At 39.7% G+C, this 27,127-nt stretch overlaps 1 protein-coding gene and 1 long non-coding RNA gene across 2 annotated transcripts in view; one reads left to right on the top strand and one right to left on the bottom strand.

The window, feature by feature from the left end:
• Positions 1-27,127, top strand: part of LOC132122760 (glutamate receptor ionotropic, kainate 4-like) — a 351,304-nt gene that overhangs the window by 164,862 nt on the left and 159,315 nt on the right. The gene's annotated exons all lie outside the window — the stretch shown is intronic.
• On the bottom strand, positions 25,185-26,390 carry LOC132123243 (uncharacterized). Its single transcript, XR_009426478.1, has 5 exons — positions 26,334-26,390; positions 26,125-26,209; positions 25,972-26,020; positions 25,781-25,845; positions 25,185-25,523 (listed from the first exon to the last, which is right to left on the bottom strand). It is a non-coding gene; the product is annotated as an uncharacterized LOC132123243 (long non-coding RNA).

The following is a 27,127-nucleotide window of genomic DNA, read 5'->3' as shown; positions in this document are numbered from 1 at the left end:
TAAGAAATAAGCATCTCTGAAATAATACAAAGGAGGATCTTTCAAAAAACTACTTCAAAGTAGAATCAGGATGCTTCTGTCTGACCAAAATAAATGTTTTGCCTTTTCATTTAAGAAAATGCAGTATGTGACATTTCAAAATTACTTCTCCCATGTTCATGTTTATGCTTTGTTTTCTCCTGAAATAATAATCTCATATTTTGGCATAATATGCTATTTATGCTAACATTTGTTTTTTCAAGAACATCTGTCTTTTATTATTTATTTATTTTTACATTATCCAGACAATTGCACCACCAAGCCCCACAAAGGACAAAAAAAAGAGACAATTCACAATTCAGGCAATGAATAGATTCTCTTAATGGAGGAGATGTATTATCCACGTCTTTCATGTATTTTTGATTATCTTAATAGATCTGGACAAACAAAATGAGCAGTGTTCATTTAGATGCGATGTACTGCAGTTATATTGGTTTCTGTGCCCTTTGGATATAAGCTTACACAATTTACTGGATTGAGTACCAGTTTTTATAATACATTGTCTCATCCAATTATCATACATAAAATCATTTGTGGTGACAATTAAATAATGATTAAAATCTGATTTTTAAATTTAAAATTAGTTAGAAACCTAATTATGAGAGCTGACTCTGAATTTAAAGGAGATATGGATAATCTTATTTTGTACTGTGTCATTCATTTTTAATGTAAATTTTATTAAAGTCATAATGAATGCATGAGTGATGTGAAGCAATATATATAAAGAAAAGAAAAAAAAACTAATAGCTACATGCTGTGAAACCTTCAAATTGTCATATAATTATTACTAGCTGTTAGGCTAGAATTTTTGAAATACCTGGCAATACATTTTCCATTAAAACATTTCTGGGGGCTGTTGGCACAGGTTAAACTTGAAGCAAACATGTCTCATTCTCCTTGGCATGTAAACCCTGTCTATAGAGGCTCTTTGCTGGGGAGAGAAGCTGTGGGATATGGGGATACACTGCTAACCTGACAACATTTCGGTGCTTTAGCTTCAGGTCAGACTACAGATTCGCTCTTGTGATATGTTTTCATCTGCTGCAAGCTCAAGGAATACAATATAAAATGAAAAATCTGGGCTTTATATGACAACTCCACTTCAACACCTCAGTTTCTTAATGTTTTACATTTCCATTTTCTGACACAACATTTTATTTTCCTGGATTTGACAGGTTGGCTTTGATACTGTGGCAGTACTGTGGTGGATCAAATGAAAGTGCTTTTTTTATTTTGAAATGCAAAATTTGGGGTCAATTAGATACTTTTATTCAGCATGGGAATATTAAATGAATCAAAAGTGAATGATAAAGGCATTTATAATGTTTCAAAAGGATTCTATTTCAAAGAAATATTGTTCTTTTGAATTTTCTATTCATAAAAGAATCATATAAAAAGTATCGTGGTTTCCAAAAAATATTAAGTGGTAAAAAAAAATTCAAGATTGATAACAAATCCGCTTGTTAGGATGATTTCTGAAGAATCATGTGACTCTGAAACCTGAAGTAATGATTGCTGAAAAATCAGCTTTGCATCACAGGAATAAATTACATTTCAAAATATTTTGTAATTGAAAATATTACACAATATTACCATATTTTTTATTAAATAAATGCAGTCTTGAAAAGCATATAGAAGAGACTTATTAAAAAATAAAATAAAAATGTTAACATATTTTTAACATTTTAAAATCTCACCAACCTCTAATGATACTAAATGATTATATGATCATATTCATATACTAGGGTATTTACATGGTACTACAAAAATGCCATGGTACTACCATAGTATATGTCCAAAAATAATCAGTCAATCAATCAATCATTCATGCTTTTTGATTGTTTTTCTTGTACATTCACATTTCACATCTCTATTTCATACTTTTCTTGCCCGGCAACAGAAAACGTACTCGGTTACTAAACGTAACCTCGGTTCTCTCTAGAAGAGCGAACGAGTACTGCGTCTTAGCTAAGACGCTACGGGAAAAGTCTCTTTTCACGAAATACTGAAGCAAAAAATTATCCTTAATTTTGTATTTTTGTAAAGCGCATTTGCAGCAGTACACAGCCATAGGCGAGACGGCTTGTTCGCTCATTGGCTTGTTCTGCGGCAACTGCACAGCCTATCGAGCGCGGGCTGATGCAACATTAGACCAATAAGGGCGCTTCGCGCCCTTCTTGCCACTTCCCGCCGAAACGGGTGTGGCCCAACCTATAAAAGGAGCTCGAAAAAGGCTGACTCACCTGATTTATTTCATCGCTGAAGCGAACCAGAGTGAATCGTGCGCACGGCAGAGAACGCAGTACTCGTTCGCTCTTCTAGAGAGAACCGAGGTTACGTTTAGTAACCGAGTACGTTCTCTTACGAGAGCTCTCTCGTACTGCGTCTTAGCTAAGACGCTACAGGAACCCAATGTAAAACGCTGTGCGCGCAGGGATCACACACCAATAAACCTGAAGCAACGCCCAGGATTTACAGTGCACAGTCACCTGAGGGACTCACAGAGAGTCCAGGACAGAAAAGGGAAAAAGCCCTCCGTCCTATATCTAGCAGCATCCGTAGATGCGGCAATATGACATCACACAGCCGAGGCAAGGCCTGACCAATGTGGCAATGTGGGTCTTACGCAATACTGCCCATATAACAGTCGGCAGAGCATAGCGCTCGTGAACTCAGAATTCCCCTCTGGGCCCTGATTCGACTATACCGACAACAGCCTTGCTTGCAAGGCGGGGACCTCCAGGTTATAGAACCTGATAAATGTAGACGGCGAGGCCCAACCTGCCGCCATACATATATCCTGCAAGGAGATCCCAGTAGACGCCTCTTGTGGAGTGTGCTCTGACGCCCAACGGGCACTGAAGGCCCCTGGAAGCGTAAGCTAACGCTATGGCGTCAACTATCCATCTGGATATAGTCTGTCTCGAAACAGCCATTCCCTTGGAACGTCCACCGAACGAGACAAACAGCTGCTCCGTCTGCCGAAAGACAGCAGAGCGAGACACATAAGCTCTTAAAACCCTGACAGGGCAAAGAAGACTCGAGTCTCCATCCTCCCCTGACACCGGCAGGGCAGACAGGGCAATAACCTGAGCCCGAAACGGTGTGTTGAGGGATTTCGGCACATAACCGTGCCTAGGTTTGAGTATGACCCTTGAGTCATTGGGCCCAAACTCCAAGCACGACTGGCTCACCGAGAGCGCGTGCAAATCACCCACACGCTTCACAGAAGCGAGAGCCAACAAGAATACTGTCTTGAACGACAGATGCTGAAGGCTAACCGATTGGATAGGCTCAAAAGGGGGACCCTTCATGGCCTCCAAAACCGCCGCGAGGTCCCACATAGGGACTGACGGAGGTCTGGGAGGATTCAGCCTCCTAGCTCCTCTGAGGAACCGGATGACTAAATCGTTCCTTCCTATTGACTGACCGGACGCCGTTTCAGAAAACGCCGCGATGGCCGCCACATAAACTTTGAGCGTGGATGGGGCTCTGCCCTTATCCAACAGCTACTGTAGGAAGGTGAGGACCTCCGTCACCTCACAACTAAGGGGTGAATAACCTCGAGCTGTGCACCAGCTGGAGAACACCGACCACTTCGAGGCAGACAGACGTCGCGTCGACGGAGCTCTAGCCTGAGTGATGGTATTTAGCACTCCCACTGCGAGATCAGCGGGTAACCGTTGAGCGCCCACACATGGAGGGACCACAACTCCTGTTGAGGGTGCCAAATAGAGCCCCTGGCCTGCGAGAGGAGGTCCCTCCTCAACGGTACCGGCCACGGGGTGACATATGCTAACTGCATCAAATCTGGGAACCATGGTTGGTTCTTCCAAAGAGGTGCTACAAGCAGTATTGAACATCTCGTTTCTCTCACCCGTTCTATCACCTGCGGAAGGAGGGAGACGGGAGGGAACGCATAAAGCGGGCAGCACGGCCATCTCCGTGACAGCGTGCTTTAGTTCTTGGAAAAGAATGCGGGGCAGTGAGCGTTTTCGTGGGACGCAAAGAGGTCCACCTCCGCCATGCCAAATCTCTCCCACAACAGCCGGACTGTTTGCGGGTGTAGAGACCATTCGCCCGTAGGAACATTGCCTCTGGACAGCCTGTCTGGACCCAGATTCTGCAGTCCAGGCACATCCATTGCTCTCAGCGAGCGCACGTTGCGCTGAGCCCAAACCAGGAGGCGTTCCGTCAGCCTGCACAGCTTTCGGGACCCGAGACCGCCCTGGCGATTTATGTAGGACACCACGGACATGTTGTCCGCACGGACTACGACGTGGTGATCCTTGATATGGGGACAAAAGCGCGTCAGCGCGTTCTCCACTGCCAGTGTTTCCAGGCAGTTGATATGATGGAGCTTTTCCCATTCTGACCATAGGCCAAAGGACGGTCTGCCTTCGAGCAGCGCTCCCCATCCCGAAGTGGAGGCGTCCGTCGACACCATTTTCACACTCGGGGAAGTCCCCAGGCTTACACCTGATCGGTACCAGCCGTTCGCTGTCCAAGGTGCTAGAGCCGCAACACAGCTCTGATCGACCTTGAAATGCAGCCGGCCAGACGCCCACGCTCTGCGCGGCACCCGAGCCTTCAGCCAGAACTGCAGGGGGCGCATGCGGAGCAGGCCCAGCCGCAGAACCGGAGACGCTGAGGCCATGAGACCCAGCATCTTTTGACAGTGTTTGAGCGACACGGTCGCGCCACAGCGGAAAGAACTCGCTGCGCGCTGAATGCCCATCGAGAGTAGCCTCTCTTTATAATGCCTAGCACCCAATCCGAAACCCCTGGCAGCGCTGACCATGCATCTGCATGAATGGCTAAGGGCTGGATGCGAAGCGCGCTCTGTTGACCGGGCAACGGCGGCGCTCGGGTGTGCTGCGCATTTGAGGCGGGGAGCACGCTGATCACAGCGGGCAGATCGCTCCTCCTCGACCCCGTCCCGGCGCTTAACTGACTGGGGGAAGGCTGAGCAGGTCCCGTGGGACTCGATATGTCTGCGAGTAACAGTGGGCTGCATATGTGCACATTTACCACTTTCAACTCGCTGTCTGCCTGTGCAGAGCGTACGTGCACGGGCCTCGTTTTTACAGAAGCCACACGCCGTATGTGACATAGTGTATGTGGGCACTGGGGAGTGGGCACGTTTACTATGCGGTGCGCTCGACCGATCTGTGTCGATCTTATGTGCGCGAGCCCTGTGTGCAGGGCTGTGCTTACATGTGGAGATGGGCACTGAGGAGTGGGCATCGTCACTGCATTTATAGCACCATCGGCCGTGGCCGGACGAGCGTGCACAGGTTTTGTTTTTTACAGAAACCACATGACGCGTGTGACATAGTAATTGTGGGCACTGAGGGGTGGGCACGCTTACTATGCAGTGTGCGCGATCGACTTGAGTCGCTTTTATGGGCGCAGGCCCTGTGTGCAGGGCTGTGCTTACATGTGGAGATGGGCACTGAGGAGTGGGCATCGTCACTACATTTATAGCACCATCGGCCGTGGCCAGACGAACGTGCACGGGTTTCGTTTTTACAGAAACCACATGACGCGTGTGACATAGTGATTGTGGGCACTGAGGAGTGGGCACGTCTACTATGTAGTGCGCGTGATCGACTTGAGTCGCTTTTATGGGCGCGAGCCCTGTGTGAAGGGCTGTGTTTATATGTGGAGATGGGCACTGAGCAGTGGGCATCGTCACTACATTTATAGCACCATCGGCCGTGGCCGAGACACCAGAAATTACACCTTTTTCGGGAAATATCTGGGTAGCCGTGACGGTTTTCGTGTGCAGGCAAGCGGGCAACCGTACAGGCTTGCGCATTGCAAAAAATGCTGAAACAGTCACAATCTCTGGAACTGAAACAGCGGCGCGCTTAGGTGAGAGCCCGGCCACAGCGGAACTCGTACACCGGCGCTTCGATGAAGCAGCCATCGTGTGTAGTGCCGACGCAGCGTCATGCAGCATGCGTAGATGGCTTCCCTAGGATGGCTTCGGGGCTCCCGGCCTCACCGTAATCCTCTGCCGCGGTCCCCGCGGCGCGGGGCGACGGCCGGTAGAGCGAGAACGGGGGTCTCGAGCTGCGTTGCTGAAGCTGTTGTGATAACGGCTTTTGTGTGCAGGCAAGCGGGCAACTGTGCAGGCTTGCGCATTGCAGAAAACGCTGAGACAGTCATTCCAATTCCTGGAACTGAAACAGCGGCGCGCTTGGGTGAGAGCTCGGCCACAATGGAACTCGTACACCTGCGCTTCGATGATGCAGCCATCGTTAGTAGCGCCGACGCAGCGTCACACAGCAGGCTTTAGATGGCAACACCGCTTTTGCCGCCGTCCAGCAGAGGGCGGACAAAGGTGCGTCGCTATCGCCTGTTCCACCGGATTTTTTTAGCATCATCAGTGTGGAGAAAGCTAGTGAGACAGACGAACGAGTTCATGCTGAATATGGAGCGTTCCAAGCCTTCGCCACCTCTTCGTGAAGCTCAGGAAGAAATGAGGCGGGCTTTGAGAAGTACGCTCATCCGAAAGGGAAATACCATCCAGCCGGGAACGAGAGGGGGGGCGCTGGTGCAAACCACTCGCGGCCGAGACTCATCGCGGCCAACACGAGCATTCGCCCCGGCTCCTTCTCGATGTCAGCTCGTCTGCTGGGCTTCTGAGCAGAAGGCGCGAGATCCTCGGAGCTCGCCCAGCCCTCACTGCCCGAAGCTAGCAGAGAGCGCGTGTCCTCTTCCCCCGACGGGGCCCTGAGATCGACTTCACGACGCGCCGGCAAACAGCGGGCGCTGCCCACCCCACCAGGAAGCGATGCAGGGAAGGGGGGGCGGTGAAGCAGGGCGAACCGGCGAACTCAGTTGAGCTGAAGACGGTTCCGGAATCTGCTGGAAGCGATGCTTTTACGGCACCTCAGCGCAGCGGAGAATGCAGGCTCAGAGAAAAAGGCCAGGCGAGTCCTCAGAGTCACCATGGCAACAGTTCGCAGTGGGGGCATCCGCCGTCAGCGAGCGCGAGCACTGCATGATCTTCACCCAGGCAGGAGACACAGATGACGTACCGGTCTCCCTCGCTGAGTGGGGCTCTGACGAGCCGCAGGAAGGCATCTTAAAAAAGACGCGAGCTCTTTTACGAGTGTGTGTCGCAGGGCGAACACACACATAAAGAACAGCTTGGATATAACAGGATTGAAAGAATATAGGCGCTGGATAGCGCAGCAGGAACGGCAGTGGAAGGCGGCGATGCCAGCAGCTTCAGAATGGCTCGTCCTGCTGATGTGCTTTCTCAGACGGTGCTTGCTTCCTCAGTGATCCAGCGATGCGTGAGCTTCGCTGAAGAGATGAAAAATCAGGTGAGTCAGCCTTTTCGAGCTCCTATTATAGGTTGGGCCACACCCGTTTCGGCGGGAAGTGGCAAGAAGGGCGCGAAGCGCCCTTATTGGTCTGATGTTGCATCAGCCCGCGCTCGATAGGCTGTGCAGTTGTCGCAGAACAAGCCAATGAGCGAACGAGCCGTCTCGCCTATGGCTGTGTACTGCTGCAAATGCGCTTTACAAAAATACAAAATTAAGGATAATTTTTTGCTTCAGTATTTCGTGAAAAGAGACTTTTCCCGTAGCATCTTAGCTAAGACGCAGTACGAGAGAGCTCTCGTAAGAGAACATGTCATGTAGCCTTGGATTTTATTCACTAGGAGACTTGGCTCATATTGAATTAACACCTGAACAGTGTGTAGTACAATGCTTGCGTTTTACAACTCATATTTCCATACACAAACAACAGTGGCTGCTTTAAGTCACTGAATTGACCCTGCGGCTCTATAGACCTGTGTGATTGTTGCCTGGCCTGTGTTATAACTTTTCATCACATCACTAGACAGGTCCTGACGCTGTCAGACAGAATTTTTTTTTTTTTTAATCAAACCACAACTTGTCATCCTTTAGAGGCCAGGCAATGGATGCTCACTGCAATAGAGAAAGGGGCGGTCGAGATGAATAGGGATTTAAAGAGAGAAAGAGAGAGACATCCTCTCTTGGCAGTGCAATGATGCAGCTATCCTACTGTGGACGATGGTGTGCCCTGGGAAAAGGCAATCTCTCAGTGGGTGTCATTACCTGTCATTCAAGCTAACTGTGTCCAGTGGGAGCCCCCAGACAGGCTGGGCCTTAATTGCATAGGGGAGGGAGAGAGAGAGAGAGAGAGAGAGAGAGAGAGAGAGAGAGAGTGCAAGAATGCAAGACTGCTGGGGAGATGGCTTGATGGATATAGAGAGAAAGCAGGCCGACTTAAGCTATAGAGCTGACAAACAATCTCTCAGATTCAAAGGCAGCTGGAACAAATGCTACGTCTGGATCTGGCTGGCAGTAACGGAGATGTGGAATATTAGAGCTGCCTGATGGTCCTGAATGTGTTTCAATCATTAGCTGTGTGGAATACATTTTTGAACAAAACAATCACCTTGCCAGATGGAGCACAACAGAACACATGCACAGATATGGACCACTGGTTATGTGAAGGATGTTTTTTGATTTCAGCACAATTGATAGTGTGTGAAAACTCTTCAGTGTTTTTGAGGGTTGCCTTTTTATTCAGGAATGATTACCATAACCTTGATTTATGATGTTTGGTTGATATCAACAACATCATACCTCATGTTTTGAAGTCCTTTTCATCTTGTTCTGTACGTCTTGTATTTATAATGTTAGTCATGGGTTCTTGCACCAAAAACATTGTCATTTATTTTTAAACATCATTTGCTACCCTCTCTGTGACCCTTGGAAATTAAAATGTTTTTTTTATTTGGTTGCTGTACCTTTATAAGTGAAATATGCATTCATCTTTTTCATTAAAGTGACTTATTTTGACCATCATCAAAGTAACAGTGGCAAATACAAAAATACATGGACAGGAATAAAACAATGATCATTGAATCTGATTCATGCCAGGTCTCTGACAACATTTTTATTGATCTCAAGTAAGTACAGACTTTCTAAACTCGTGCTTAATTGTGTTATTATTAATAACCTATTATAGTTTTTATTAATATTTTGAATTAGGTTTATTTTTATATTTCCCTTTTTATTTTTTTATTTTATTTTTTAGATTATGCTATTTAGGTTTAATTTATATTATTTTTTATTATAAACTATTATTTTTTTTAAGCTAATATTTATATTTTGCATATAAATTCATGCATTTCATTAGACTCTTTTATCCTTATAATCTTATATATTTTTATTTATTTTTTATCAGGAATTAAACCCATGTTCTCTGGAGAGATGGCATTGCTAGCACCTACTGTTTGATCTACAGGATTTAGATATTAGAGATTAGGAATTATATAATCAGTAATGTGCCTTGCTTGTTAAATTTGTCTCCATCAATTGCATCATGCTGGATCAGTTCATTTACTTCATTCTTCTGACACTCTGACATTGAACTTTTTATGACACAGGCAGATTTTATATGAACTGCATTATCAGCAGCCCTGTAATGCGTAGATCTTTTCTTTGCATTCGTCAGGAAGGGCAAGGGTGAAAGTCTTACCATTCGACTGTTCTTCTCGCCGCTTCAATCTTATTGATCTTCCGCATTTAGACATCAATCTTAACCTGTGGTAAATTTTCCTCAATTATTCATGAGAACACCTCACAGCAAAGTCTAGCATGCAGCAGACCTCATGAAGCTTTAATATAACAGCTTGTGAGCGTGTATTTATACGAATGTGCAGAGAGATATAATGTGGCAAAGGTTTGGTTTCTCTCAAGCCCTTCATCAGTCTGATGTTGAATCTATCCAAGGACGTGTGGATGGGGACTGAGTGTGCCTTGAGATGACAGGTGTCTTTCTAGCTTTCTGTGTGTGCTTATACTGCTTACGATTTAACAGACAAATATATTACAATGTAGGCAACAGATGGGTAAGGCCTTCTGCTCACCCAACAAAAAATCTAATGTAATATTTATCTTAAATTTGCCTTATAATTGATTATCGGCTCTGATTAACTGGTTATATTTGAAGATTTGGTATATGGCACTTTATCCTCTCTGTTAAAATCTTAGGTTGAAATATATAATTGGGAGTTACCTGAGGAGTTCTGGTAACACTTTTGAGTAAAATTCTGTTTGTTAACATTAGTTGACTACATTAGTAGCATAAACTAACAGTGAAAAAATACTTCTAAAGCATTTATTATATTAATCTTAGTTAATGTTGATTACAACATTGAACAACTAATAAATTATTAAAATGAAAAGTTTTATCTTTGAAAAAAATCATCATTCATCTTTGACAATTGACATCACATAAATAAAATTTAAAGCTTCATAAAAGTGGAACATTTAAAATTGTAATTATATTATATTGGCATAAGACATTTTTAAAAGAAAGAACATATATCCTAATACTGTGCTGCTCCAAACTAAAAAAAAAGGAGATGCCAAGAATTTAAAAGTTAAAATTGATGGAGATGTGGCTTCTGGGATGTCAGTATTAACCTTCTCTCCAGCTGAATCCACTCCTGCACTCGTGTTCAGATGACACATTGAAAATTGTGTGTCAGTCAGTGTTGTGTCTCATCATCAGGAGTGTTTGTGCTGTGGGATTGGATTTATTTCGCGGAGGTTAGCTTTACAACACGTATGTGGCGATACACAATAACCAACTCTAACTGATAGAATAAAAGATCTCTGCTTGTGAGAGTTTCTTTCCCAAAGGACTGAGGACAGACAGTCTAGAACAGTCACCATACAGGCTGAATTTGCCACATGTGGAGTCTAATAGCCTTCTGTCTCCCTACAAAGAAAATGCATTATTGTAAAATCAAATCATGACTCTCATTAATACCGCTTATAATTTGAAGTAATGTAAAAATATTTTGTACTAAGCCATTTTACCAGACACTCATCATTTCCTCTCTTGGATGTCAAATAGATGCAGTTTTCTTAACTTTTCGATTGTGAGTTCCCAAGTTAATATAGATGACAATAATTTGCCTTGAAACACATTATCAGTTCTCTTTTAATACCTCAGAATATCCATCTAACACAACTCTCCTTATTTTCCATTCAACCAAGTAATTTGTCAAGATAATTTATTTATATTTGGAGTTTCAGTTTTTTCTCACTGATAGTAGCGTAATTGCACCATGTGCTGTGTTCGATGAGCACTTGGCAAGGTTGGTTCCTGAACACTGCTCAAATGAACATTACTGCGATGTGTAATTTACCAAGAAACGTGGTAGCCTACATCTTGTAGTTTCTTTTGAGTAATGCAAGCTCACAGTTTGCGATCTTACAAATGTGGCTGAAACAGCATTTTCCAACAAGTACATTTTGCCATAATGCTTAAAGTGGCCCAGAGAGGTGCTTAGCGCAAGTGCCTGGAAGTTTGGCATGAGAGCAACAATGTAGCGCTAAAGTAGCTCTAACGGCCCACTGCACCTCTCCTGTGGGGCCTAGATAAGTTTACAATAGTGAAACCTTTGTTACAAAGAGAGAAGACAACCACACACAGTAAAAAATGGTTGTAATTTTACTTTATACTGTAATATAATGTGACATTTCAAGTAATTTTACTGTAAAATACTGTTAAATGTAAAATTTTTGGAAGTGAAAAGTATATTCATACCTTTAGGCAGCTATTTCACACACCAAAGACCAATCCTGAAATCTTAAAAACTGCTTGCCACAATCACATTTAAGTAACGTTTCAAATCAGCAATAAAATCATTGCTCATTGGTGCTTTTTCCCATTCATACTGTAATATTATGAATGCACTGTCTCTGTATATCTAAGTCTTAGGGCGAAAAAGAATAAGTCATTTTATAATTTACAGTGGAAAAAAAATAGCAGCATGACATTTTTTAAGGTAAAAGCAGATTTTATTAATTAGTAGTTTAATCATTAAATCTTAAAATGTGGTTACCATATTTCTGACAATACATAAAAAACCGAAAATTTCAGAAACACTGGCCACTTCACTTAGATTGGCAAAAACATCATTACTGATGATGCTGTTTGTCAAGGCCGCAAACTCATTTAACCTGTCCAAAACCAAATGGCTTCTGAGTAAAAGTTAATCTGTACCGTATGAACTGTTGTCAACTTGCTGCGCGAATGTCAAAATGTCTTTCACAATTTCACCAATTACTTTCATTTACTTCCAAAATCGTCTATTTATTACCGTTGACTGTGAGTGACGTCACTTAACCAATGCAAACACGGCCAATAAAATGGCCCCACCCCTGTCACTTGATTGACAGGTTTCCGTGTAGACGTCGGAAATTCAAATGGAAAAGGAATTGCGATTCCATTTGAGTTTTGGCAGTTTACATGCGCTGTGAGAGGGAAAAAGCAAATGTGGTAATTAATATTGCTATTTAAATATGACAGGCTCATAGCTCGTAAGATATGGGAAACACAATTGCAAATGGACTTTGCATTTCCATTTTAAATTTGGCAGACACTGTGCGTTCGCTTAAACGAAAATGCAAACGGTAATGCGCGATTTGCATTTGCATTTGGATTATGTCACATTCTATGCGTCCACAAATTAAAATTGCAATTGCAAATACAATTTGCAATTCCTTTTGAATAATGTCTGGAATATCATTCCATATTCCACAATAAGGAACATTTAATGCAGTTGAAAGATGTTTGATGTTAAATGGTTTTCATGGAACCATGACTTTCAGTTGCAGTCAAACAGGACAGACCGCTTGTAACTATGACACATTGTATGCGCTCAGCCTCTTAAACCACACACCTTTGGATTCAGGCATGTACCGAAGGCTTTTACAGGTCACTGAGGGCTGCCCTTCTGCTGCTGGTTAGCGCTCTGATATGCAAGAACCAGTTGACCCTGAAGATTTAATAAGGAGCTTGTATTCCCTGTGGAAGCCAGGGGTGTTATATATTTAAGGTGAGAGTCTGCCGCAATCCAGAGCTGCTCCTCAGAATGTTATTTGGATTATTGTACGATGAGCATCAGCCCAATGGTAACGTGTTGACCTTCAGCAAGATAAAGCCGGTGAGGGCCTGTCAATGACCCCAGTCACTCAGGCGTTATATTAACAGCGTGCACACAGTCTCTGCAAGTTATCACAGTGCAGTGGGCTGTGTGATTAACATGGCCACTTTAAACGTTGCTATTGTTTGTTATCTGGCCCATCCATTGAGCCACGCTAGGTAATCAGTTTCCTCCAGCCAAGTTAATTGGTCAGAACAAACGGAGAACTGTTGCTGTTATGAGCAATATGTCATTTCAAATATTTAAGCTTGGCAGCATGAAGAACAACCGACGAGCTGAAATACATGGCAACGAGTTTTCTGTCATGTAGCTTCTGTTTGTACATGACAAAAAAAGGTAAACAGTGAAGAAAAGTAAAACTGCCTTTTTTACTTTTTTTTACAGCTTATAAATTTAAAAGGGTAAACTAGTACAATGAAATAAAACAGATTACAATGTTTTTAAGATGCAGAAAACACCACAGAGATAGAATACAATATTGCATACTTTATCAATGTCCCTTAGTGAAGGAACAATTTTGCAGAGTAGAAAAGAGCAAAAGACAACAATGGGGTTTGCTGTTTGTTGCCAAACCTTATTATTAAATCTGCCATGACCAGAGAGTGAATTTGTGCCAATGTTTTACAGCTAGTGACTTACATGTGTTATAGATTATGTCTGTGAACAAGTCATTAAAGCTTGTGCATGCTGAGATATTCTGTTTAAAATCTTTCATTAAGCTGGAGACTTTCCAGGTAGCAATTTTCTCAGCATGGGCATGTTTGTATGCTTGAATTAATTTAGGATCCTTACTTCCTAGAGGCTGAGGTCTAATGGGTCAACCTACAGTGGCTTGTATATATATATATATATATATATATATATATATATATATATATATATATATATATATATATTGAAAAATGCCGACAATTATTTTATTGAATTATTATGAAAGTCCGTTGCTCACTGGCTCTGAATACACATACAGACAAATCATGGGTCACAGGATGCTCCTGATCAAATTATTTAGGCTAAGCATCAACATTCACAAACCATTGTCCACTTTTATTTTTAACAGAAAAGAATGCAACGAGCTCTTAATCATAACTTGGTAGACATGGCACTCTTGCTCAACACAGTGAAGTGAATCGTTTTGTTAACTTTGTGGTTTATTATTTTGAGTCGCATGGGACATGGTAACACACATCCCTCTTACAATATATTGCTTTACAGATCTATTGCTTTTGCCGCTCATAAATATTCACACAATCATGCAGCACGTATCCAAAGATCTGTACTCTGGCGCGATTAACACTCACACTGCTAAACAGAATGATCATACTAGTCAAAGATCAAAGATTACCTAGTGTGAGCACACCCTAATTATTCTCCCGCACACATGAGTCTCTACCCACCAATCAAGTATTGTCCTGCGCTGCACTCTGCTGGGATGGGTCCTGCAATCGTGCAGGTCTCTAATAGGAAGGTGCCTGTTATAATGTTATGATCAAGGCTCTGGACTTTGAGCATAACTTGTTTTTCTATAACAAACTATAAAATATTTTCTATAAAAACGTTAATGTCCCGGCGATGACAAATGGTTTGTTTTATATTTAATTTAATTACAATAATGTTATAAGTTGAGATTTACAATTAATATTTTAACTGCTACTATGTAAAAGGAACACTTCTGTTAAAAGCACCTTATTTGTTTAAAGTGTTTAACCAAATGTTATTAAACTTTTGTTCATATAGCAGTAGGCCTACTTTTAAATGAAAAAATTGCAAAATTTTGAATGCATTATTAGTTTTGTGCATAACATGGATTTTTGGGTGAACTAACCCTTTAAAGCGCAAATGAAGCCTTACTGCTCCCACAAAGCCTGTCGATCTTAGTTTTGACAATGTTGTAAAAGTAATGCAAGAGCTTCTGGCACCAAAACTGCTGCTCATTCAGAACAATTCAGAATTCATAAACGGAAACAGAATGACGGAGAGTCAATCGCAGTTCATGTCACTGAATTAAAGAAGTTGTCAGAACACAGTTTGGGGATGGACTGAATGATGCGTTGAGAGATCGTCTAGTCTGTGGCATTTCAGAGTATACAGAAGAGATTGCTCTCGGAGGTAGATCTAACATTCAAATGTGCAGTTGAAATTGCTGTCGCCATAGAAACAGCTGCCAGAGATGCAGTGAGGCTGCGATCAGGAGTAAAAGTGTCTGTAAACAAAGTGACCACTGCAGGTAAACCTAGAAAGACAATGCAAAAAGTTGAACTGTGTTATCGTTGTGACAGGGGTGGACACAAAGCAAATCAGTGCAGATTTAAAACTGAAATATGCAGAAAGGGCAATAAAATTGGACACATACAAAGAGCATGTCAATCTGATGTATAATACAGTGATAAAGAGAGACAGTATAAGGCTCAGAAAAAGAAATGTAGGAATGTGCATGCTGTCGCTGAAAACTGTCCAAAGAGACACCTGTATTAACAGAGTTTGTGATTCAGTTATTGCAAAGTAAAACAAAAAGAAGAATTGCCCATCGTTGTCCCGACTTTTATCTGTGTTATCTGAACAAACGCAACAGTTACATAAGTATTCCAGATATTTTATTACATAAGCCTTATATTACACATCAAATGACAAAGGAATTTATAGTCATGTTAATATTTAGCAGTCCTCAAACTCATTATCTCAAACTGCTTGGAAATGCAGGTATTCACAGCTTACAGTATATGGACTGAATGCATCTGTTATAAATGTATGTTTACATTAATTGATTTAGCAAGCACTTTTATTTGATGTAATTCACAAATTGTGACTCAAACACTATTAATCTGCATACATACTTTGAATTTGTGACTGATTATCAATGAAAATTTTTAGCATAGTCAAAGATTCATAGCAATAAATTCTGACTTCAAATCTGATAAAATATTAAAAAATTTGAAAACAGTACAGTACTTGAAAACACAGCTGTTTCAATAGCAGAGGCTTTGCTTGAAATGACATGGTCGACATTAGTGCAATTGACCTGACTGTAATGCCAGCACCTCTTGCCATCCTTACCACAGAGTCATTGAGGAAATTCACATACACTTCAGTCTTATGCCAGTCACGCCAGTGATCAGAGAGATGGTGAACTTTAAAACTTGACCGGGGAACATGTTCGCAATTTGGATGAGAGAAGAAAAAATTTTGCACTCCCACTGTGAGATACAAATATTAACCTTTAGATTTGGTTTTATCAAATTCATCTAAAAGAGTAACATTAAAAGATTCAAGAGCTGAAACACATTTTACAACTGTGGTCTTCAGCAGGGGGTCTACGGCAGTACTGCAGGGCGGTCTTTCAATTATTGTTTGATCTGACTGGAAGTGGAAATATTATAACTAAAGTTAAGAGCGCTAAAATGCAGCTTAATGTTTCGTTGTAAATCCCACACTGAAATGTACATCTGAATTTTACTATGAATTAGATGACTTCCTACATAAGTGATTATTTTAGTAGCTTTGCAATACAAACATCATAACAATGTATTTAAATACATCACTATACTATGCATATAGGCCAGGATTAAAATGCAACACTCAATTTCCTACAATATGTTAGGGGGGTTTCTGCTCTATTTCCTCTGTGTGCAAAACATTGAAAATTCCTGTTCTACAGTTCCTGGAAATACAGTATATGATGAGATTGAAATAAGCTAAACGATTATTGTTATTGTTCTGTTCATGCCTCTCAAGATGTCATCTGGTCCATAAAGAAAATTAGCTGCAACATTGGACAAAACAAGAGTTCCCTCTTGAGGTTTTATACACCAGCGTTGTTTGATTGTGTGACTAAATTACCTCATTAATCATATATATTGTATATTCCCAAAAACAAAAATCAGCAGAGCTGGTGGCAGAGAGCACATGCTGAGCACTGAGTTCACATTAGACAGCACCAGGCTCTGCTTCAGTCTCCACTAAACACAGCAGAAATGAAAGTGAGCAGAAATGGATCCTAGTCTCTTTTTGGGATCTTTTAGGATAATTGAAAAAGGTTCATTTCTACATTCCATTTTCTCTTGACATTAAGCTAGACAAGAAATTAGTTATCCATGACTTCTCAACATCCGTCTTTAACACAGAGTGCAGAATTTTTGGGAGGAGAGGACTGACTGTAGGCCTACAGGCTTATTCACAAAACTGATTGTTCAGCACAAAATACAGTGCATGAAAAATGTGATTTTTAAAAGAAATCTTTATGAATTCTTTACCACAGTCTGTCTTTAAAGTCTATACATTACTGTAGCTCTACAGTTTCATTTCAAAGTTTGGGGTTGGGGAAATGATTTGATAAAAATACAGTAAAACCATAATATTATTAAATATCCTTAGTTGTATTTAAATATATTTTAAAATGAAATTTATTTCTGTGATGACAGCTGAATTTTCAGCAGCCATTACTGAAATCTTCAGTGTCTCGGAAATAACTGTTCTGATTTGATGCTCAAGAAACCTTTTATACTTGTGTGTGTGTACTGTGTGTATAATTTACAATAACATCAAGGTTTTGTGTTGTTACGTTAAATGTTGACAAATCATTTTAGAAATACCAACTTAAGAAAAATTATGTATATTTGACATTCGGCTTTGTGTGATTAGTTTGGGTTATTTATTTAAATTAATATTTATTTTAATGCAATATGAATGAAAAATAATATAAAAAAAATTTAATGAGATAAAACAAAACAAAAATGAAAAAGTTAAATGTTATTCTAATATCAAAGGAGCTCTGTCATCAGCTATACCTGTTTTTAAGACTCTAGCCTAGGAGTCCTTGATATTTTATTCATGCATCATACTCAGACATTTTGAAGAGAATGCATTTGCCTTATCAAACATTATTATGGGGCACAATGCATTGCATCATTCAAGAGAGCTATATAGCCTTAGGTGGATCCTAAATGAATGAGTTTAGGGTAGGGGAGCCTGGAGGAGGAGTGTCAAGACACAAGCACAATGCCAGGAAGCATTTCAAATCCTCTTGCATGGCAAATGCTGGGCAGCATTTCAGCAATTCTTTATTTTGTGCTGGCAGCATCTGGTGGTATGCATTAGAAAAGCTGCAGAGATCTCTCCACTGTCAATCCCTACTTTAAAACATGTCCTTTTACTGTCGGCTGAGTTGTTCTGGGTTGAGGACGTGAATTTAAAACAAAATCTGGCATCTCTTTTCAGAAATATCTTCCACCTGCATCTTACCTGTTTGCACCTCAGTTCAGAATCTTTTGACAAAAGAGGGGCAAAAAACACAGAGAAGCAAAGCTATTTTCCACCCTGTCAAGATGAATGGGCGATCTCAGGTGGCCGGGAATGGAGAAGGAGTTCTCAAAAGCAGCTGTTTGGAAATGCACTTAAGTCTCTCCCATCTTTGCTCTTCTGTGATTTGGGCTGAACTGGAGTGGCAGATCTGATTTAGAAAATTCAAGAACGAAGGTGAAAGGTATCAAGTCTATAAACACGGTGCCTGGTACTCAAGTGTAAGAGGTGCTCTTTCGTTAATTATTTACGAACCACAATCATCTGGATGTTTGTTTGTATGTCTGTACATGTTCAAAGAGCACATTTTATTTATTTTCCTTGTGAAATAACACACTGACTGTATCTGGCTGTGTATTTTTTTTGGCACCGGCTCTACTCATAATGCACTGTGAATTGTAATGTGGAGCACTAGAAATGCACAAGGTCAGCTCAGATGTGCTCGGCTGCCTTTGAGGTGATAACAGGGACCTTGACAGTGAGAGTCTCATTAAGACCCACCTGATGGGTCTATTGCTTTCCTTGGGGATGAATGGTTATACTTCCTCTTTTAATCACTGGACCATGTGAACAAATCAATGCAAGGATCAACTCACAAACCTCAAACCCAACCCACATAATCCATGTGAATACTTGGTCTGCATAAAAAAGGCTCAAACAATACCTCTGTGCATAAAGCGTAAGTAATTCACAGTCTTAAGCAGATGACAGCTCAACTGAGAAAAAAAAAAAAAGAAAAGATTCAGAAGACGGTGAGTGACTTAATTAATAATAATAATAATAATAATAATAATAATAAATCAGTCTATAAATAAATTAATGTATTTCATTTATTTAAATTATGTATTATTGTGTATATTAATATTTGTTGTTTTTATATTTGAAAAAAAAAGGTTCTTTAGAGTAACCTAAATAAAAACAGCTTATACTACTGTTTCAGCTATTAAAAATAGTTTAGTTTTGTATATAATGGCAAAGTGATTATATTTCATTTACTTCTTCATTAAGTTAATTTCGAAAAACATTTGGAGCATTTTTTGTTCGTTAAATATAAGTTTTTGTTTTTTAAAGTAATGACTAAGCGGCCAGTGGCAGACAGTAAGCTGATCATATATGTTTAATCAATTTAGCCTCCTCAAATCACAACGACTTGCCTAAAACAAAGTCTATAAATATACTAAAACAGTTCAAGCATATAACGATGTTTAAACGTTAAGCCTAGATAAATGTGCTCTATATCCAATAGTTGAAAGTGGAAGCTGCTTGCTTTGCAGGACATGGAAGCGCCAGCAATCACTTACATGTTTACGCCTTCGTTTTTGCTTATAAGGTAAGAGTAATTCATCATTCGTAACTGTTAAAGGTCTAAATGTATTTTTATCAACAAAACGTTGTGCTTTTATAAAATAAATAAAACAAACATGATGCATTTTCTTCCGTTTGGTCTTGAATAGGAGCGCTTCACAAAAGTGAACTGAAACTCAGCGAATACATGCCTCAAAGACATGATAAATATATCTATAAAAAGCTTTAAATTAGTACTTAACTAAATAAAGCAAAAAACAAAAACTCTTTTATTATAATCATAATCTGTATAGATGCATTTATAATGGCCTATAATCATTATAACAGTATTTCATACAGTAGCCTATGTGTGCTCTGGGCATATATGGGCACAATAAAAGGAGAGGAGCTAAATGAGCCCGGGTCCGAATGGACTCAGCGGGGCCCCATGGGGCCTGACAGGCTTGCAGACCTCTAATCTAATAACATCTTATATTAAAGCCAGTCTGCCAAAACGATAGACGGAGGAATGTCCTGCTTTATGTCATAATAGTGTGGTTAAACCCCATATTCCACATATTCTGTAATTTAATAGGGTCAAATGCATAGCGATTATGAGAAAAATATGCAAAATTATTTTAAGATAGTTTTTGAAGAAGTACAGCATGTCACACCTCACAACATGTCATTACGTTTAGGCCAGAGGTCAAATATTGTTTCACCTAGGCCACTAGAATTACCATCAAGCTGCTAAAAATCCTATTTTAACCCAACACACAATTGCAATTGAGTCTACAGACTCATCATCAGTCAACTTTTAAAATGCCATTCTTAGGCTTAGTCTAAGCTCAACGGCCCAGGAGCTTTTTACTTTATAGACCAACACTGATTTTGAGTCCTCATGCCCTTCTCCTGTCATCCCTACATAACAATACCTCACTTCTCTGTAGCTCCGACCTTCTTCTGTCTCTGTGTGAAATTAAATGTGAGCAGTGCATTTCCACTATAAACACTCTTCTCACACAGTGTACCATCAGGTATTGTTTGCTCTGTTGGCAACCGATTTTGTCTGTTGTTTTACACTGGTCTGGAAGCATCAGCTGGAGTCTCTGGAGCCGTGAAAGTGTGTGGGTAGGTGTGATTCTGTACTAAATGCCAGTGAACGTCTTCATGGTAATGATGTGTGTGCTTGTTTTTGGTGATGGTATAGTGCCTCTTCGCATGGTGGCAGGCAAAATAACAAATCCCATGGTCAGATGTATACTCCAGAGAGGCTATTATTGCAACCAACGGAATTTAGTCCACTGTAGTTCTCCATCACACTCTCTATGTAGGAAAAAAAGATGAGGAGGGAAGATTTGGTGCTTAGCATTGAAAATGCCCTCAATGGAGTGCACTTTCTATTCAGTGTAACAGGGATTTATATGCTTAGCCTTTTGTTTACTGTCGGTGAGATAAGCATAGAGAGCAGAAAATGAGAAAGATTGTAAGTCTTCATCGTTAGTCTGGGCATGCTGCGATCTCCTGACATGTTTTGTACACTTCATGGCAGGAGGAAATGTCATGAGCAAGAAAGGCAACAATCTTTAATTATTGTGAATCGTGCATTTCAGGAGAACAGTGGTCAGAATGAGGACAAGCACTCAGAAACAATGACTTAATGATCAGGAACGAAAGAGGTTGGAGAAGTGATTGTGATAGTATATGTAAATATATGGATATAGAAGAAGTATAGGTACATCCACAGCAATAGTAATGTCATAGTGATTGCATGCGCAGTTGTGTCTTGTGAGTAAATTTTTATTTGTATCGCGTGAAGATGTGTGATCAATAGAACGTTTGATACATCACAGCATGAAATCTGCAGGTTTGTAGCATTGCAGTAAAGAATATATCACATTTTACAATTTTCATGTATTATATGTTAAATTATGTTTCTGAATAACAAGAGTGTGACATCATATGACGATTATTACCGTGTCCGAAATTTCACTTGTTCAAAGAACCGCGGCTTAAGGTTAAGAATCTTGTTCAGAACTGTATAAAACAGTGGTTCCCAGGGGTTGCAAGTTCACTCTAGGATGAGAGTTAAAGGTAGGGATTAAAATGTTTGATGATAAATCACAAATCCTGACAATATTTGAATTTTATATTTTAAATATTATTTAAACTGTATTTGATTACTGTCCAGCATTTAGCAAAATTAGCAACACTTTTTACTTTTTTAGTTGGATAATGTTAGGAGCTTTAATAACACCTCTAAACTTGAACACATGTTAGTGTCAGACTTTGTTATGTGTTTTGCTCCCTATGTGCATTCCATGCCCATATTTGGTCCTTCCTGTTCCTGTCTCGATTATGTTAATTTGATTCCAGGTGTTCTCCATTTAGTTCCATTGATCCCAGGTGTGTCTCTTCATCTCCTCATCCTGTCATGTGTTTAAATAGTGTTCCCTGTGTTTAGTTCAGCGTCCGGTATTGTAAATGTCATCCCTGATCTTCCTGTTATCCTCTTGTTCTGCGAATTAAAGTCAAGTTCTGAATTTTCTCCGGAGTCTCCTCGTTCCTTTCACCCCATGAAGTATGACAGTTAGGTCAAAAAAAATAAACCGCTAATTTTACTGCTAGGTCAAGAAGGTCAATCTCAAATGTCTCTGAATAATAATGTACTGTTTCATATAATAATAAAGGGAAGACTATACCAATTATTTGTTTCATTTTTATGTATATATATATATATATATATATATATATATATATCTGAGAAACCGAACTCACTGATTGTTTAAAGTGTATCTTTCTTCCATTTCTTGAATTGAAATGTTTTCTTTGTTTGTTTTTTTATTTTATTTCCAGCTTTGTATGTTAAAACAATGTTTACTTAATTGGCTTTAGTTGAAAGAAAACAACTATATGCCATGGTTTACATTTAATTTGATAATAAGTATGCACTCTTTCAATGAAGTATTCACTGTGTCCTGCAGCAGGGAGTCAGTTGGGAAGTCAGGAGTGGCATGGGGTGGAGCAGAGGCAGATCCAGGGCGTTTCTCCTCCTTCTCTATCCTGTATAATTGTGAGCGCTGAGTGTCTGCAAAAGTCTGCAAAAAGGGAAAAAACAGGCAATTGAAGATGTAAACAATTATCCCTGCACACGCATCCCAAGGGCTGCACTCCAATGGCAGGCAGGATGAGCAATTGTTGCCATTAATACCATCATTATTCCCCTGTCTCTAATGGCCTCCCTTAGTGAACACACACACACACACACACCACTGTTACAGCTAAACAGTAATACCAATGAAAGCACAAACACACTCAGACACATAGATCACCGGTCATGATCAATGAGAAAGAAACTTTCTTAGCCTTTTCCTCCTCGTTTATCATTCCTCAAAAAAAGGGCTCTAGTGTATGCACCGCTTTACAGTAATAGCCACATAAAACTTAAAACCATAAATTGCAGATTCTCTCACAGCTGAAATATTACAGTCAGTATTCCTGTGTTCAACACCTGTAAGACTTAAATAATGCAAACTGCACCTGGCTGCCCAGTTTTTACAGATTTAGCTTAAGTGCACATAAAAAATAGACGGTTCCCTTTTGCACATTTTGGTGAAATATTTATTTAAATAAGAAAATTTAAATCGAGATTAAAATATTTAACTATAGGGGTTTTCTTTAACTACAGGCACTTTTATATCCCAGGGCTTTCATTTTTAAAACATATTTTAACTTATGATTTTTGTTATATAAATATTTAAACATATTAAACTATCTTGAAAACTTTTTTACCATTATGTATATATGATTTATTTTATGATTTAGATCCATTTTTTGTGTGCTTGGTTAATAAAGAGACAGCAATGTGAAATATGAGTGTGAAGAAGAATGTGATGTGTGAGGAAAATATTAGAATGGCAAATTCCAGATGGAGAAGAATGCGGACCATTAAACATTATTGATAACCTTGAAATCACTTTTGTCCCAGCTTGATAGCAAACTGAATTTAAATCAGATTTTAAAATATCCTGCTGATATTTCATAGAGGTGGAATATTATTATCTAGTCTATTCTCATCAGTGACAAGGGTGAAATGCCAGTCAATAATAAAGTCAAACAATCTTCGGAAGCATTTAAGACACTATTTATCATTTGAAAGTGTAGATCCCTCTGTAAAACCAAGATGTTGGACACTAAAGGGCTTTATCTCCCAGGTCTTTACTTTTGCTGTAGTTAGATCCTCTTTTAGTCTCGATGGGATGAAGTGAAGAGCAGCTCTAAGTAGTTCAAATCTCATACGTAGATACCCAATGTAAGCAGCCTATTGCAGTGTTGATGGGCTTTCAGGAGTCTGTGTGCACAGACGGCCAATGTATAGATAAGCTAAGCCCCATGACAGTGCATTTTAATCTTGTACCGTAAAACTCCTCTCCTAAAGGACAAACATGTAGTGCCAGTGTACCAATGCATTAAAAAAGCTGCGCAAATCAGATTTAGGCTGTTCAAATGTATTTTATTCACAGTAGCCTGTCCCGCAGGATATATGTATACAGTGTGATAACAATGTTTCACCAGTAGGCGGTGGCAAGTGATTTATAAGTCTTTATAAGGAAACCACTGAATCATCATTCAAACAATTAGTTGAAAACCACTGATTCATTCGGGAACGCAACTCTGCATCCTAATGTTCATACTAGCCATCCTAAATAGTATGTGAGATTAGAATTATTGTGTCCCAAAGCATACACTCTAAAAACTGCTGGGTTAAAAACAACCCAATTTGGGTTATTTTGGCAACCCAGCGCTGGGTCAAAAAGGGACGAACCCAACGCTGGGTTATTTTAACCCAACCAGTTGAGTTATTACGTTTAACCCAGCCTGCTGGGTTGCTTTTTTAATGGGTTAAAATTACTACATTGCAGGGTTTCAAAAACTCGAGCGGGTGTTTTTTATCACTGTATTTCAGAAGGAAAACTATTGTATTTAGAAAGTATTCTATTTCATTTCGCATGTGCTTGATAAGGCAGCGTTTGTGAGCTCTGCACCGCTTTGCAGCCGTTACCGGAGAAACCCTTACCTCTCCCGCTCTTAGTGCCTCCTGCTGGCAGAAAATTAACTTGCGGAGTACCGCCACCATAAGGATGTGGGGGAAACACTGCATTGCTACATTAAAATGAACCCAAGTTGACCTAGGCATTAAACCTACAAATCTGGTTCATTTTGAATATCACTTTTACACACAAATAATATTTATCAAAAAAAAAAAAAATTATTAAAAACCAGAGAAAAGTAAAAAAAAGTTACATGTAAGAAGAAATGCAGAAAAGAATGGCATTAACAGCTACAGAGTTCATAAATTGAAGCATTGAACATTTGTTGAATATAACTTAAGATCAAATTGGACTTTGTATTTTATATATTGTATAAAAATATACGAAAACACTTATTCAATAAATGTACAATTAGTTAAGTTCTTTACCAACTATTCTGGCATGACAGTACACAAAAAAACCACAACATTAACATTGCTATTACAACATTTAACAGACGTGTGTGTGAAAGAATGTGAGCATGTGTATGAATGACAGAGTAAACTCTTCTACTAAACAACACAGAACAAGCATTTAACATTGTTTTTACAAATTATACACTTACAGTTTGTTTCATAGTCCATGGATACAGATCATGCATCACTGTCAACTTTCATGACCTCTTTAGCATAATTGATGTACGTAGTCATGAAGAAGCCCCATCAGCATGTGACGACATCTACATCATCCAGGGCAGCGTCCTCCTTTAAATCCACTGCTGCGTCAGTTTAGGGGAAAGAAGATTCTCCACTCTGACCAGCATTCATCCCAGTCACTGCCTGCTCTTCATCAGTGGTCTAAAAAGAGAAACACATTTGAAAAAATAAAACATTTAATTAAACTCTATCCATTTTCATAAACATCAGAATGAATTACTTCTACAATAGTTCTGTATTTTTGAGGCTTGAAAATACTGATTATCTAGACTATAAATGGATTAACAAAATTATGAGAAAATTAAAAATATATTAATTTATGTTGTAAAGACAGACAAAAGTCTTATAGGTTTGGAATGACATGAGGGCAAGTAAATAATTTTTTGTGTGAACTTTACCTTTAAGAAGGAAGACCAAGAATGATGACCCTCCAAATCAGACAACTCCAAAGTTGGTTTGAGTTCTGCAATGAAAAACAGACATCAATGGTTTTAATGAAATGAGCACGTAATCACACTGTTGTTGCATCAAAATGTGAAGTAAACCGGCAGGAGACAACAGAAACATTTATTTTCTAAAAATAAATTACATAAAATCTGAAAAGAATGATGATCTCCCATGTCTCTGGCTTTTAACATCTACAAAAACAAACATTATTTTACTCTTAGTAAAAAAAATAAAATAAAAAATACAACTGATAACTGATAACATGAAATTATGAAGTTTACTTGCCTTAAACTACCTTTCCCTCTCTTCCAAAGAAGCTGAGAAAACCACCTCCTCACACAAGCAGACTTCTGTCCCCTTAACTCCAGTTAGTTTGAGTTCTGCAAAGAGGGACATCAATGGTTTCAATAAAATATTACCATGTAATCATACTGTTGTTGCATCAAAATATGAAGTAAACAGGGAGGACACAACAGAAACATTTATTTTCTAAAAATAAATTACATAAAATCTTAAAAGAATGATGATCTCCCATGTCTCTGGATTTCAACATCTACAAAACAAACATTATTTTAGTCTTAGGTAAAAATAAAGATAACTTGATGGAATTCTGAAGTTTACTCGCCTTAAACCCATCTGTCCCTCTCTTCAGAAGAAGCTGAGAACTCCTCCTCCTCCTCCTCACACAGTCAGTCAGTCACTCTCACACAAACAGCTTCTGTGGCTTTAACTCTCAGCGCGAGGATAATGAAGACACGAGCTCAACAAGTCTGAAATATTACATGCAAAACATACTTTTACCAATAACCACTTCAACAGCCTCAAAATAATTATGCTAGTCTTTACTACACAATGCCGTTTCCTTTAGGAGACTAACATACATTCAGTTTAACCGTGAAAAATAAGATAACAAATTAACATGAGTGTAACTGTAACCATAACCGTCTATTAACACCTCAAAAAGTGCAGATAATGTAAAATCTTATGCAAATATGACATAAGACATTCACGGACGTTATATTAAAAGTACATCTTCCGTTCAGTAACGTTAAATGAGGCCGTTAAGAACTCCGTGTCTGAGGCGAAAACCGCGTCTGGTTTTTTTTGTTTTTTTTTTATATAAGCTCATTTGTTTCTGCCTTTCATAAACAATAACTTTACATTTTGAATTTTTACTTACCATAGGCTTTCACTCGCTTCTCGCTTCTTTCACACTGAGAAAATGGCGGCTGCTCGCACTGGAGACGTACGATCTTAACGTGACGTGCGTGCTCTCCTTCACGTCCCCGTTCCCAACC

Source organism: Carassius carassius, chromosome 41, assembly GCF_963082965.1.
Source record: "Carassius carassius chromosome 41, fCarCar2.1, whole genome shotgun sequence".
NCBI classification, from domain to species: Eukaryota; Metazoa; Chordata; class Actinopteri; order Cypriniformes; family Cyprinidae; genus Carassius; species Carassius carassius.
This window is presented reverse-complemented; position numbering and strand designations above follow the sequence as displayed.